This window comes from Pagrus pagrus, assembly GCF_965226575.1.
Source record: "Pagrus pagrus genome assembly, contig: HAP1_SCAFFOLD_61, whole genome shotgun sequence".
Taxonomy (NCBI): Eukaryota; Metazoa; Chordata; class Actinopteri; order Spariformes; family Sparidae; genus Pagrus; species Pagrus pagrus.
In genome coordinates this window covers 76030-90207 of record NW_028175402.1, presented here as the reverse complement: position 1 = coordinate 90207, position 14178 = coordinate 76030, and the positions used below count along the sequence as shown (strand labels likewise).

Genomic DNA, 14178 nt, shown 5'->3' with positions numbered 1-14178 from the left:
ATTGTGTAATGTAAATATGTAAATTTCCTGGCATTAGCCAGCAGTCGTCCCAGTTCACACATTTTTTCTCGAGTGCACTGTTGATTTTTTGCTGTCATCCCACCTTTATTGAGCATGTGCTCTCCAAACTCAGTAATTACGCGGTCATTTTTTTGTAATTTCTTTGACAGGACTGGGATTCATAGCACTGACAACTTCCCACAAGTGCCTGTTCATATGCAAAAGCACAAGACCTGTGTATGTACACAGAGCCTGAACACGGTTCTTTCCGGGCTTTGGTTTGATTGACCCAGGCTTGAGTTTACAAATTTGCACATGTCGCCACAGAACCTCTCTTGTAAAGAGTCCTTGGCAGTACGCACAGCTCATGATATCAGTTGCCTGCACTTCTTTTGGTGGCTGTTTCAATGGGACAAGTTGTCCCTTCCCCGACTCCATGACAGCAGCATTATGAACATAGTTGCCTCTGTGACGAATATATTCTAGCTGTTGTTTTCTCTCTTTGGATCCCTTTGGAAAGCTAAGAGCTCTTGACACATCCATTTTATCTTGGTGTGCACTTTCAAGATGCCTTGCAATTTTGGCATATGGCTTACTGCAATGGACACAGAAGTGTCTCTTATTGTAGACTCTTTTGCCATTTTTTTTTGGAAAGCACCAACAACTACGCTGCCATTGGGGTCCTGACTTGAGCAGGGTTCTTCTTCAATAGTGGTGACAGATGCGATGTAGTTGATGTCCAAGTCAGGTGTTGTGCCGTCACATATGGTGGGACTCTCCATACCGCAGTCATCCAGTACAACATAAAGAAAGTATTTTCTTTGTTTGGGATCATGGCTTTCATCACTGTCTTAAGGGGGGGGGGTGGATACGGTACGGCACAGTGTCGCTGCACACAGTCTGTCAATCCGTGAGAGCGCGCGCACAGACACACACACACAGCCTTATGGTACATGTATGTATAATGTGTGATGTGGTTAACACGGTTAAGTCCACTTCTGTGTGGCCCTATGAGCCTATCATGCCACTACAGCTGCAGAATGGTTTAAGCTACAGATTCTGTAGAGAACAACATCAGACCTTATAGAGCAGAAGTGTATTTTCTGTTAAGATTGGTTTCATTTCTTATCAGCAGCAATACACATGAGTTAGTTGGCTGACAGGAGGAGCAGGCATAGTGCTGCAGTTATGCAAAAAGATAAAGTCAAATACAGAGATGATCTGTTAATGTGTCATACTGGATTGGATTTAGGTTTCATAATGCAAAGACCTGATGTTTAGACTTGTGAGAAATTAAATAGTTTTCCATTGAGTAAGAAATATACTGTAAACACCATATCAGGATGTGAGAGCAAAAGGGGAGAAACCCCTTTTGCCGTAAGTGTCAGAGTCAGACGAGAGACAATTGCCTCTCGTCTGGGGTGTTACAGGAAGATAGATGGTAGATGAAATTTACATTCTAATGAAGTATCAAAAGGGTCACTGTCCTGGGAAAGAGACGATCCACCAAACATCAAGGGGTCATTGTTCTGGGAAGAAATGTTGTAACCCCCCACTCTGTTTTGTGTTTAAGTCAGAAACATTTGGAAGACGGGAGAGAACACTTCAGGTCTTCTCTCCATGCTGCATGTATTAAAGAGATCCGATTCATCACGCTGAGTCTACAATTCTTCTGAGATTTAGCAACTCTCAACCTCACAAAGGAGAATTTCCCTTACAGACTGTACACTTAATTTTCATATCACTTGCAAGACAGTTGGTTGTGGTTGAATATGAACAGATGTCTTACAGATGTCTCTTTCCCTATTTTGCAGGTACTTGGAGTACAATGCAGGACCTGCATCACTGGCAATGGCAGACACCACACAGCAGACAATACCTTCCTTCGCGCAAAGAATCCACTTATATGCCCATTCATCCAGGCAACAGGCCATTACACAAGCCATCCTCCAGGACCATGTCATTGGATGCTCTCTGCCCCTGTCTCTAGTAGAAAATCCAAATTTTGCTTGCTTTCTGTCATAGACTGCAAATACACTCCTGTGTCTAGGACCAGCTTGACAGAGAAGCAGATACCTTATCTAGTCAGTAAGGTTAAGGATGACATCATCAAAGCGGTGGAAGCTCAGGCAAGTGTTGCACTTACAACCGACCTCTGGTCTGACAGGAGGCTTCGCTCCTTCCTTGGGGTTACTGCGCATATTGCCTGCGAAGGCAAGGACTCCTACAGTTAAAAATCCTTTCTGCTGGATTGTCGGCGTTTCACAGGGAAGCACTGTGGTGAACGAATCACCTCAGAATTTGATGAAATTGTTGAGGAGTATGGCATTAGCAACAAAATAAGCTTCATTCTGACGGATAACATATCCAACATGAAGCGGGCCCTTAAAGTGAGATTGCCAGACTCAGAGCAACCTGAAAGTGACAGTGATGACCTTGATGATGAAATGATGTGGGAGGACGTAGAAGACTTTGAACAGCCGTGGTCATCAGGTGAACGCTTGTCTTGCTTCGCACACTCGCTCCAACTGGTCGTCAGTGATGGCATGAAAGAAGTGAAGGTAATTGCAAGAGCCATTGCTAAGGCCACCAAGTTCACAACCCTGCTTCACAGCAGTTCTAAGGTCAGAGACATGTTTGAGACCCACTTTGGGGCTAATAAATCTATCCCGGCAGCTAACAATACACGCTGGAATAGCACCTTAAGACAGTTAAAAGCTCTCACCAGACTTGACCACCGGGCTGTCACAGAAATGTGCAGGAATGTGATACAGATAATATTGCGTTTTCAGTCCGAGAATGGGCCCAGCTGAAAGACCTTTTTACTTTGCTTGAGCCTTTTTCTGAGGCAACAGACCTCACAGAAGGAGATATTGTGGTTACCATCAGCATGTTGGTCCCCACCGTCCTGGAACTTACCTCAACAAGATGCAGCTGCCGCAGATTGTGACAATAGTTAGAGCACTAAAAAAGTCTTTAGAGAAGAGGTTCTCAGGGATCTTCAGAAGGATCAACATGGAGCAGGGGGATCCCGAGGAGCCATTTAATCATCGGATCTTCTTCCTTGCCGCCACCGGCATAACTTTTTTAAATGATGATGACCCTTGCTGCTATTGTGTCACGTGATTTGATTGGCTGGTTTCGCACGCAGACGGCACATTACATTTGACCTTTTGACGTTGCTTGGCGTAGGCTATTAACCGCTAGCTTGCGAGTTAGCATCATGGACCGATTTACTTTCGTTATCCCAAAAAAACGAGTGAGAGTGGACGATGGCGGTTGCGGCGATTCACACACACATTCAAGCGCCAGCGTGGAGGATAGAGTGATGGTGCCAAACGTGGAGAATGAGAATGAAGGGGAGGATGAAGACAAGGAAGAGGCATTAACTGGAACGGCGTCAGCGGAATCAGCGGCGACTGCTGCATCCGCAGAGGGTTTATTTCCAACAACAACAGACTCTGACTCTGAGACCGGAGGTAATGCTAACAGACACGAAAATGAGAACGGTGCCGAGAGTGAAGGGCGTGCTTCAACGAGCGGTGAAGCTGTGGTCACGGGCGGCAGGAATCTTGGTGGCCCTGTGGATTTGAGCCAAGACCCAGCAGAGGGACCGAGGCGGCCTCAACTCCAGTCATACACGCGTCAGAGATTTGGATCCCATTCCCAGCCAACTTTAAGGAGTTTAAACTACTTGTGGTTCAAACAGTATTCGTGGCTGCAATACTCGCTGTCAATTGATGAGGCCATTTGCTATGCCTGTAGGCATTTTTTCCACCACCTTGGCCATGGGCCGAGTCACACAGAAAAGAGCTTCACTCATGCCGGGTTCACAAACTGGAGAAAAGGAGCAGAGAAACTGGCTCAGCACAATGCAAGTGCTTCTCACAGACTAGCCATGGAAGGATGGTGTGAGTTTAAGGAAAAACAGAAAAGCGGGACGAGGATTTTGACGCACCTTGATACTGGACATAGCAAGATTGTACAAGAAAACAGGCAGTACATGCAAGCAGTGGTGGAGTCACTGCAGTTTGGACAGAGGGGGCACAGAGAGGATGAGCAGTCCACCAACAGAGGTAATTTCCTTGAACTGTTAAATCTGCTGGGGAAATTTGACAGTACTGTGTCAAAGAAATTATCTAGTGGACCCGGTAATGCTAAATATGTGCACCATGATATTCAAAATGAGCTGATTGATATTATGTCCAGCATGGTGAGAGAACAAGTAAGCAACGAGGTTAAGCTAGGAGAGCACTTTGCTCTAATGGTGGATGAAACAAAAGATGTGAGCAAGAAAGAGCAGATATCTGTTGTTCTGCGTTACCTAAATAATGACAACATTCATGAGGAGTTTCTGGACTTTATCCCTGCAGATGGCTTGGATGCACAGTCTTTACTCAAGTCAGTTAAACAGACATTGGCTAAGTGCAACATAGACAAAAATGCATGCATTGCACAGTGCTATGACGGGGCATCTGTCATGTCCGGGTGCAACAACGGTGTCCATGAAAAATTTCGCCAAGAAGTGCCACATGCACTTTACATCCATTGCGAAGCGCACAGACTAAACTTAGTTTTAGTTGACTGTGTGCATAATGTGAAACCAGTTGCAGAATGCTTTGCAACAGTCCAGATGCTGTACAACTTTTTTTCTGGGGCAGTGACACACAAGGTGTTCATGGAGAAACAGCAAGAACTCGAGCCCACTAAACGAACAGCAGAACTGAAAAGACTATCAGATACCAGATGGGCCTGCCAATATTCTACACTGTGGGCAATAAAAAGAACAATCCCTTCTATCTTAGCAACTCTTGTGGATGTGAGCAACCAGACGAATGCTCATAGAGCTACTGAAGCGAAATCACTGATTGGACTTATTGATGCACAGTTTGTTCTGCACATCTATATGCTGGAGAGCATATTTAGTCTCACAAAAACCTTATCTGATCATCTACAGGCCACAGATTTGGAGCTGGCATCTGCCATTGACCTGGTCTTTGCAGTTGTTGATGCCCTCAATGACAAACGCAATGCTGAAACATGGACAAAAATCTGGGACTGTGCCAGTGACATGTGTGAGTCACTTAGCATTGACATGCAGCGCCCACAAGTGAGGAGAAAAAAACAGCCCCGCCACCTGCTGGAGTTTGTGGTGAAGAGCCAAACAGGATCAAAAGAGCCACTGGAAACTTCAGATGACTATTGCAAGCACTGCTTTTTCCCCAGTAATCGACAGATTAATCAGTGAATTGAACAGGCGATTTTCTTCTGAAAGCTGCCACATTCTGAAAGGAGCAGCAGCTGTTAACCCCAAACACAAGACATTCATGGACAAAAATGCCCTTTTGCCCATGGCTAAACACTATAGAGTCTTGGAGGAAAACCTTGGAGCAGAACTTCACCAGGTAAAAAGACTTATTGTGAGGAAAAAACAAAGTGAGGACGTTGTCAGCACCACCCATGATGTGCTGGTGCTATTGAGGACATACAAGGATGCTTTTGTCGACCTGTGCAAACTTGTGTGCATCTCCATGACACTGCCCATCACATCAGCTGCATGTGAGAGGAGTTTTTCCTGCTTACGGCGTTTAAAAACCTACCTCAGGAACAGAAGTGGAGATGCCCGAACCAGCAATCTGGGTGTGCTGGCAATCAGCTCCAAAAAGGACCAAAGAACTGGATGTGGATGCAGTCATTGACCGCTTCGCAGCTAATCACAACAACAGGCGGATCATTCTCTTATGACTAGTGAGTACACAATTCTTTTTTGACAGGTCTGAATTATGCTACTTATTGTTTGTTAGTTTCAGTGGAGCCCTAAAAGGAGGGGAGAACAGAGGAGGATGGGAGTGGAGAGGAGTTTATAGGACACACAAGAGGAGTGACACACAAGTTATGTAGCCTGTAACAGTTTATTTTGTTAGATGGCTTTGTATATTTAACTATATACTGTGCTACATTTGTTGCTGCTCACAGTTGCACTATTTTGTAAATCTACAGATGTTCTCTGTGGTGCTTGTTAAAATAATTCACAGTGCTTATGATGTTACATGTTACAGCCTGAAACACAAGTCGGACAAGATCTGGAACCCTTTCTATTTAGTTTTGGAGTGATGGTGATCAGCTGCTGTTTTTGTTTTGTGCCGTCATGTTATTTGGTTAGGGGACATAAATACTGGGTTGATTGTATGATTGTTTTGATAATTGAAGTAAAGCAAAACACAAAACCCTTATGTACAGTATATTAACCTGGGATCAATAAATCTTATTATTAAGATAATTTTTTTGGTGTTTGTTGTGTCAGAATTCACTAGCACCTCCTATAAACAATCCGGCCCCCCCCCATGGACCCCCCAGTAATAAATCTCTGGAGCCGCCACTACTTGTCCCCAGTTTGGTTTGAGCTGGGTAGATTTAGATGTCCATAATGGGGACATCTGTCTAGTAGCTGAAGTCCGTGGTATAAAGTGTGACGAGGAAAGGAGAGAGGACAGTCCCTTGTGGAGCCCCGGTGTTGCTGACCACAGCATCTGACACACAGTTCCGCAAGCGCACGTACTGTGGTCGGCCAGTGAGGTAATCCACAATCCAGGACACAAGGGGGGGATCCACCAGCATCGCCGTCAGCTTGTCACCCAGTAGAGCAGGCCTGATGGTATTGAAAGCACTGGAGAAGTCAAAGAAAGTGACCCTCACAGTGCTCCCCGGCATGTCCAGGTGGGCGTGGACACGGTTCAGCAGGAAGATAATGGCATCCCCGACTCCAATCCGGGGCCGGTAGGCGAACTGGAGGGGATCCAGGTGCGGCCTGACCATAGGCCTGAGCTGCTCCAGGACGAGTCTCTCAAGGGTCTTCATGATATGTGACGTCAGTGCCACCGGTCCGAGAAACCACTGGGCTGCGGCGTCTTTGGCACTGGAACGAGGCAGGACGTCTTCCATATCACAGGGACCTTCTGGAGGCTAAGGCTCATGTTGAAGACACGATGAAGCACTCCACAGAGCTGTTCGGCGCAGGCTCTGAGAACCCGTGGGCTGAAACCGTCAGGGCCTGCAGCCTTACCGGCGGGGAGTTTGCTCAGCTGTCTCCTGACATGAAGCGGTGTAAACAGTGCAGGTCGAGGAGGGGGAGAGTTGGAGTCCACAATGAGAGGAGGCCAGGTAGCATGGGAGCCAGAGTAGGTGTGAGGAGTGGGGGATGGGTGTGAGGTGCTCAAGAAGTTGGATGGGGTGCTAGCAGGAGGAGGAGGGGGGGTCTGAAGCTGTGGTGGCTGGAGACAGTCAACAGGAGAGCCAGCAGGGGCCAGGGCTGCAGTGTCAAATCTATTGAAGAATAGATTTAACTCATTGGCCCTAGCCACACTACCATCAGCTCCACCGCTAGTTGGTCTGAAGCCGGTAATGGTCCTCATACCACTCCAGACCTCCCTCATGTTATTCTGCTGGAGTTTCCACTCCAGCTTCCTTCTGTAGCCGTCCTTAGCCTCTTTGATCTTGACATTCAGGTCCCTCTGAATGTCCCTCAGCTCCTCCTCTTTTGTAAGTCAAGGCTTGTTGTTTGGGTAACAGCGCACAGTCCTTGCTGGGACAATGCCCTCCACACAGAAATTAATGTAGTCCGTAATGCACTCAGTAAGGCCATCAATGTCCTCTCTGTGTGGCTCACAGAGTACATTCCAGTCAGTCACCTCAAAGCAGCCCTGCAGTGCCTCATAGCAGTCCTCTGACCATGTCCTCACTGTGTTTGTGGTCACAGGCAGCCTCTTCACTAGAGGCACATAGCAGGGGGTGAGAAGCACCAGGTTGTGATCTGATCTTCCCAGTGGGGGGAGAGACGTGGAGGTGTATGCGTCCTTTACATTAGCATACAGCAGGTCCAGGGTCTTCTCCTCTATGGTTTTACAGGTCACATACTGGGTGAATTTCGGGAGTGTTTTTTTAATGGAGACATGGTTGAAGTCACCCGAGATTATAATGAGAGCACTCGGGTGAGCAGTCTGTAGTCCGGCTATTGTCGAGTGGATGACGTCACATGCCGACGTCGGGTTAGTGGACGGTGGAATATACACAGCCACGACAATAGCATGTGAGAATTCATGGGGTGCATAGTAGGGACGGAGAGCCACAGCTAACAGTTCAATATCCGGGCTGCAGATGCGGTCTTTGATAGTAATGTGACCAGGATTGCACCACCTGTTGTTCACATAAACAGCAAGCCCCCCTCCTTTGCGCTTACCGCTCATAGTGCAGTCCCTGTCAGCCTGGACAGTGTGGAAACCCTCCATGGAAACATTGTGAAAACATTGTGAAACATTGTGCTTATAATGGCCTTTGAATAAATATATGGCATCATTGGCCTTTGAATAATATTTGCATATCGTTGTGATTGATTAAGCATTAGGCCTATGCCATTTCAGTGATGCTGATATTATACGGTGTAATTTGGCTACTATAATTGGAAATAATGCAATTTCAAGTTGATAATTGTGTGTATCTTTTATATTTAAAATTCACGTTTCATCTACAAATTAAGTACAATTTAAATCATATTTAATTTAAATCATAACATATTTCTCATAGACTTTTTTTGAGGTGCAGGGTGGTGTTGGAGGCTTGTTATTTTGTTAGATGACTTTGGGACTATAGTCATGTCAGTCCTTAACAGCACTCAAGAAGTCAATCCTCAAATAGTGTAGAAATAGCGGTCATGCAATTGCTACACATATTTGATGCATTATGATAGATGCACTGTCTCTGTATTATTGTGCCTGTAGTTGAAATAATACAATCTCATATTTATACTAAGCAGCTGAACCCAATATGGTGCTTATGTTCTACAACTCATGCAAAATGGCAAAAAAAAATAGCTTTCTTTTGGTCTCGGTCTTGAGCTGAACTAGTCTTGGTCTTGACTTGGTCTGCCTTGGTCTTGGTACTCGATACTCTCTGGTCTTGGTAGTGTCTTGGTCTCGGTTTAGGCAGTCTTGACTAAAAGTCTAGTTGTCACACATCTTGAGAACAAGAAGCTTAGTGGGGACATTTCACACACCCCGTTGTCATCATTTATGGGGACCAGTTGTCTCCAGGTCATCAGAAACCTCACACAAAGTTTGTACTCGTACACCAGAGTAAAAGTGCATTGTGGGGACGTCATGAATTTCCCTGATTAGAGCAATATTTCTGTCCAAGGAAAATGTCTACTAAAGTTCAGATCTATCCTAAATGTCCCTTAAATCATCTGCCTTATGGGTGCAGTAGATCAAACTGTATGGCTCACCTGATTCACAATAGATTTCCCTCATAATGACCTTACTTGTTGCATTTACTTGCTTAAAGATAACAACAGCACTAAAAGAAGACTCACAGAGACTCCAGAAGTTAACATCAACTATGAACGTACCTGTTGATAAGTGTCCTGTGGACAAGAAGCATCAGTTATCTCCATCTCTGTAACGACAGCATGGTTGGAGCCTGTGACAGGAGGAACATCCCTTGTGGTTGTGGTCGTCTGCAATGATTTCATGGAAGAAAAAAAATAAAAAATATGTTAAGCAATTGGTCAATTTGATGTTAACACTAATAATATTCAATTAGAGTAATACATTTTCTTAAGGACGTAGCTCTAAAGATAAAGACATGCCTACACACCAGACTTCAGAGGAAAACAAACACCCAATTCTACTGCATTTTTCCTACAATTACTTCAGCTATTGTGTGCTGTCACACATCTTGAAAACAAGAAGCTTAGTGGGGACATTTCACACACCACGTTGTCATCATTTATGGGGACCAGTTGTCTCCAGGTCATCAGAAACAAAAAAAGTTTGTACTCGTACACCAGAGTAAAAGTGCACTGTGGGGACGTTGTGAATGTCCCCGATTAGAGTAATATTTCTGCCAAAGGAAAACATGTCTATTAAAGTTCAGATCTGTCCTAAATGTCAAATTCGTGAAAGTATTCATACACAGATTGATTAGATTTCATTTATTTTTCAAATGACGCTACATTCAACCACCATGTTATTCTGAGACAATAAACCCTACACACTTAAACACTGTGCAGTTGTGACACAAACTTGCATTCGCCATGGGCAGTCATCTCCTCCATAGTCATATGTAATTTCCTCACCTTCCTTTATGTCACACAAGTGTGGTCTTCCTTCCACATCAATTTTTTTCATCTTACAATTTGGATGTCTGTGTTCATTTTTATTTATTTATTTATCTATTTGATTAGGACAATGCATATTAATCAACATATCAGCGAAAAGCATCAATGTAAATATGCCGGAGTTAGCACAGTTGCTAAATTTTATCCGTTGTCCTAAGGCAGGATAAAACATGTAGAAATCTTACAAAAAATAAGTCTTGCTTCACATCAAAGTTAAAAGTCCATACACAAAGTAGAAAAGAAGAAGTGGTTACCCATGAGAGCATCATCATTAACTAAACACCCAAATAAACCGTCTTCTCTGGGGCATCAATACTTAAAAAGGATAAAAAAACAAGTAAAGGGAGGGGGAAAATATTACAGAAATGAAAATAGTCTCCTACAGGTCCTATACAATTATTTGTTTTAACTTTGATACATTTCGAAATGTATTTCATTTACATTGCAGGATCATATTAGCAGATGGCAAAATGGCGATCACTGATTGTGCAAGCCTGTATGTCAAATTTAACAATGTATATAACTATAAAGCAGTATAGTAACTGAAAATCTTACCACCATGTTTTCCCTCTCCACTTGAATGCAAACAAAAATGCAGAGCATGAGGAGTGGTCAGAGCTTCTTCTCCTCTGGGCTTTGTCATCATCAATCAAATCTCCCCTGTATTCAACTACAAAGTCTCCTTTGCAGAATGAACCTTGGGTGAATAAACCACGTCCTGAAAGAAAAAAATAAGACAAAAAAAAAATTATGTCCACTACAATTGTTTTTTGATCTGTTGCTTAATGTATTAAAAAATACACACTGTAGATAAAGAGCGAGAATAATGACTAATTTGAATTTATGAAAAAGTGGTAGTGGTGTGCTCATGCCCTGTCTTTATATGCTGGGGCTCTTAAAGAAAAGGGTCAACATGAGAAAAAAATGTTTTCAGCCACGAAGCTGCTGCTGAGGTGATACATGCAGGCAGTGCATCACCTCAGCAGAGGGAGGAGGACAGGGTGAATGGCTGTTACTGACTGACGTCTGTATTCTTTATCCTTTCTAAACTTCACTCAATATTATGATTTTAAGGAATATGTATTTATGTTTACCTACATTTTGACTCATTTCCAGTGATATATTAGTTTATATAGTGATGTTCCTGCTGTTTACTGTTGCTGCTCTAGAAACAATAAATAATAATAGATAAAAAATTCTTATTATCTGTTTAGCACATAAACAAAAACACGAGTTCACTCAAGCAATACAGGCAAAGGCACCGAAGCAACAAACACTCGTGGATACTTTCCAAAGGAAAAAGAAATATCCTCGAGTCAGCGACATGGCAACAAATATTACAGAGGTCATTGAATTCATCGCTCTGGATAACCAGCCCACCTCTGTGGTAGAGGATCAGGGTTTACTTACTGACTTTGTTTACTTGTTGTTTTTGTTAAACTAATGAAAACCAATGTTGCAATAGGGTATGCAGAATAAGAAAGAGCCATATGAAAGTATTTACTTTGTTTCAACAAAATAAAAAAAAGCTATTAAGAACAGCTTGGATGCAGGTGTTTTTTTTCGTAATGCAAGAAAAATTTTTCTAAGAAAATATTGGGCTAAGTATCGGATCGGGACTTGGTATCGGCAGATACTAAATATTAAATGACTCAGATTGGGATCAAACTGCAAAGAAATTAATAAAAAATGAGATAGCTTAGGCATCAGTTCTAGTAAAATAAGGTTACAGGGTTTTAAACAATATGTTACCCAAGTAGCATATGGACTCTTCCCCTTAGCAAACTGAAAAACAGCAAGCGTAAACATTCCATTTTTACCATCTCTTTTTTTTTTTAATTGTGCTATTCCAGCTCAATTTCTGTTAAATCCAGCTTGAACTTAGTTGTGAAATATTGAGTTTATTGTGTAATGAAATCAATCAGTACAGTGGGGGCCCCAAATCCTTCATTTAACATATTGTTCATTTATTATTTTCTTCTATGAGATATATATATATATATATATATATATATATATATATATATATACATATATATTCTCTGAATTTGATTTCCACTGGCATGATTTAGGTTACACGTCCACTACATTCTTAATTAATATTCTAAGCAAAACCTGGCTTGCTACACTGTTTAATGACTATAACCAACCAACACTAAATCTTCGATATTAACTGCGCCTCGTCCTCGTCGCCCACTTCAATATGGTTGGATTATCGTAGCCCACATAAGCATGACTTCAGGTCAAATTGCGATCAAGTCAAGTGCATTGTGCTGCGAAACCAACCACCCATCCCCCCACACCAGGTGTGATGGACTCAGTGAATATAGCCGCTACATTCCTACCGTGGCAAACATAAAATATAAAAAATAAATAAAATAACTGACACCCGAACATACAAATGACCTTAATTTTAACGAGTCAGTCCACCCTGGTGACCGAAAACTCTGATAACTGTCTTAAGCTGACTGTGAGTGTTAGCAAGTGCTAATTTATGATACACCTGTGTTCGGCAAGCGACCTTTAAACAAGAAAGCCGACAGTTTTAGTAAATAAAAAATGGCTACACAACGCATCAAACTGTCATGGCTTGTCATGGTTACGCTACTGTATATTTTAATGAAATACTTAGTACTTACTGAACACGCTGCTTGTTATACCCTGTTTCATCGACTTCAGCGGTGGCACGGCGCTGTAACGCTGGCGGTTGTATGATAGTCCACTTCCTGTTAGATTTCACATTAAAAGCCTACCGGCGGAAGTGACAATGTAATGGCGATTTAATGAAGGGAAGGTAACGTGCTACTCAGCGAATTAAACGGGTTTCCTAGTCTGGTCTGCAGGGGCTTTGTCACAAATCATTTTGCTTGCCATAAGAGCAGATATTGAGATCTCATATCTCAATTAACATGCTTTTCATTGCTTTTAGAAATGGAATCATGGACAATATAGAAAATATATACAAAACAAAAATATATAACAAAAAAAACCTCTTCAGTGTCAAAGTGAAAACAGATTTCTACAAATTGATGTAAATTAACTGAATATATATAATGTAAAATAAGTGACTGCATAAGTATTTGCCCCTTAAAGTCAGTATTTAGTAGATGCACCTTTGGCCTCAATACAATCACCGACTCTGTGTGTGTGTGGATAGATCTTAATCAGGCCTGCACATCTGGACACTGCAATTTTACTCCATTCTTCTTTGCAAAACTGCTCAAGCTCTGTGAGGTTGAATGGGGGTCGGGTGTGAACAGCCCTTTTCAAGTCCAGCCACAAATTCTCTATTGGACTGAGGTCTAGGCTTTGACTGGGCCACTCCAGAACATTCACCTTGTTGTCTTTAAACCATTTCTGTGCTGCATTAGCTGTTTGCTTCAGGTCATTGTCTTTCTGGAAAATAAATCTTCTCCCAAGTAGTAGTTGCAGACTGCATCAGGATGTCCTCCAGGATTTCCCTATATTTTGCTTCATTCATTAAACCCTCTCCCCACAGCATGATGCTGCCACCACCATGCTTCACAGGGGGGATGGTATGTTTGTGGTGATGTTCAGTGTTTGGTGTCTGCAAAACATAGCATCTAGTCTGATTCATTTTGGTCTCATCAGACCAAAGAAACTTCTTCCAGTTGACCTTGGAGTCTCCCGCATGCCTTTGGGTGAACACTAGTTGGGGTTTAATGGAGGATGTAACTACAGGTGTGTATCTATCGCGAGTCTCGTTGATTTTGTTTGGCACGGCTTCCGTAGTGCAAACGCTGTGAGGGAGACTCGCGTGAACGCGGGAGCATGCCTCCAAACAAATATAGTATAGTGACTGTTTAGGCTAGAAAAATGTACTAAATGACGTTGTTTCGAGTAAACTCTGGATGTCACCACTTCAGGACACTTGGATTGCAGCGGAAGAGCAGTATGGAGGAATATTACAAAGTTTTTCTGTAGTTTTATGGACCTTTTCGTTTCAGACGCCATTAACGCTCGTTATATGGATTATTGCTGCCGGA

General features: G+C 42.9%; 1 long non-coding RNA gene across 5 annotated transcripts in view; it reads right to left on the bottom strand.

Annotated features, from left to right (window-relative positions):
- The window catches only part of LOC311252632, a 54136-nt gene extending 41244 nt beyond the window's left edge, over nt 1–12892 (bottom strand). For all 5 annotated transcript variants that reach the window (XR_014621546.1, XR_014621547.1, XR_014621548.1 and 2 more), the window contains exons 1-3: nt 12811–12892; nt 10727–10889; nt 9401–9508 (exon numbers count right to left, since the gene is read on the bottom strand). This is a non-coding gene — a long non-coding RNA (uncharacterized lncRNA). The remainder of the gene's footprint in view (nt 1–9400; nt 9509–10726; nt 10890–12810) is intronic.
- Nucleotides 12893–14178: the final 1286 nt, after the last annotated feature.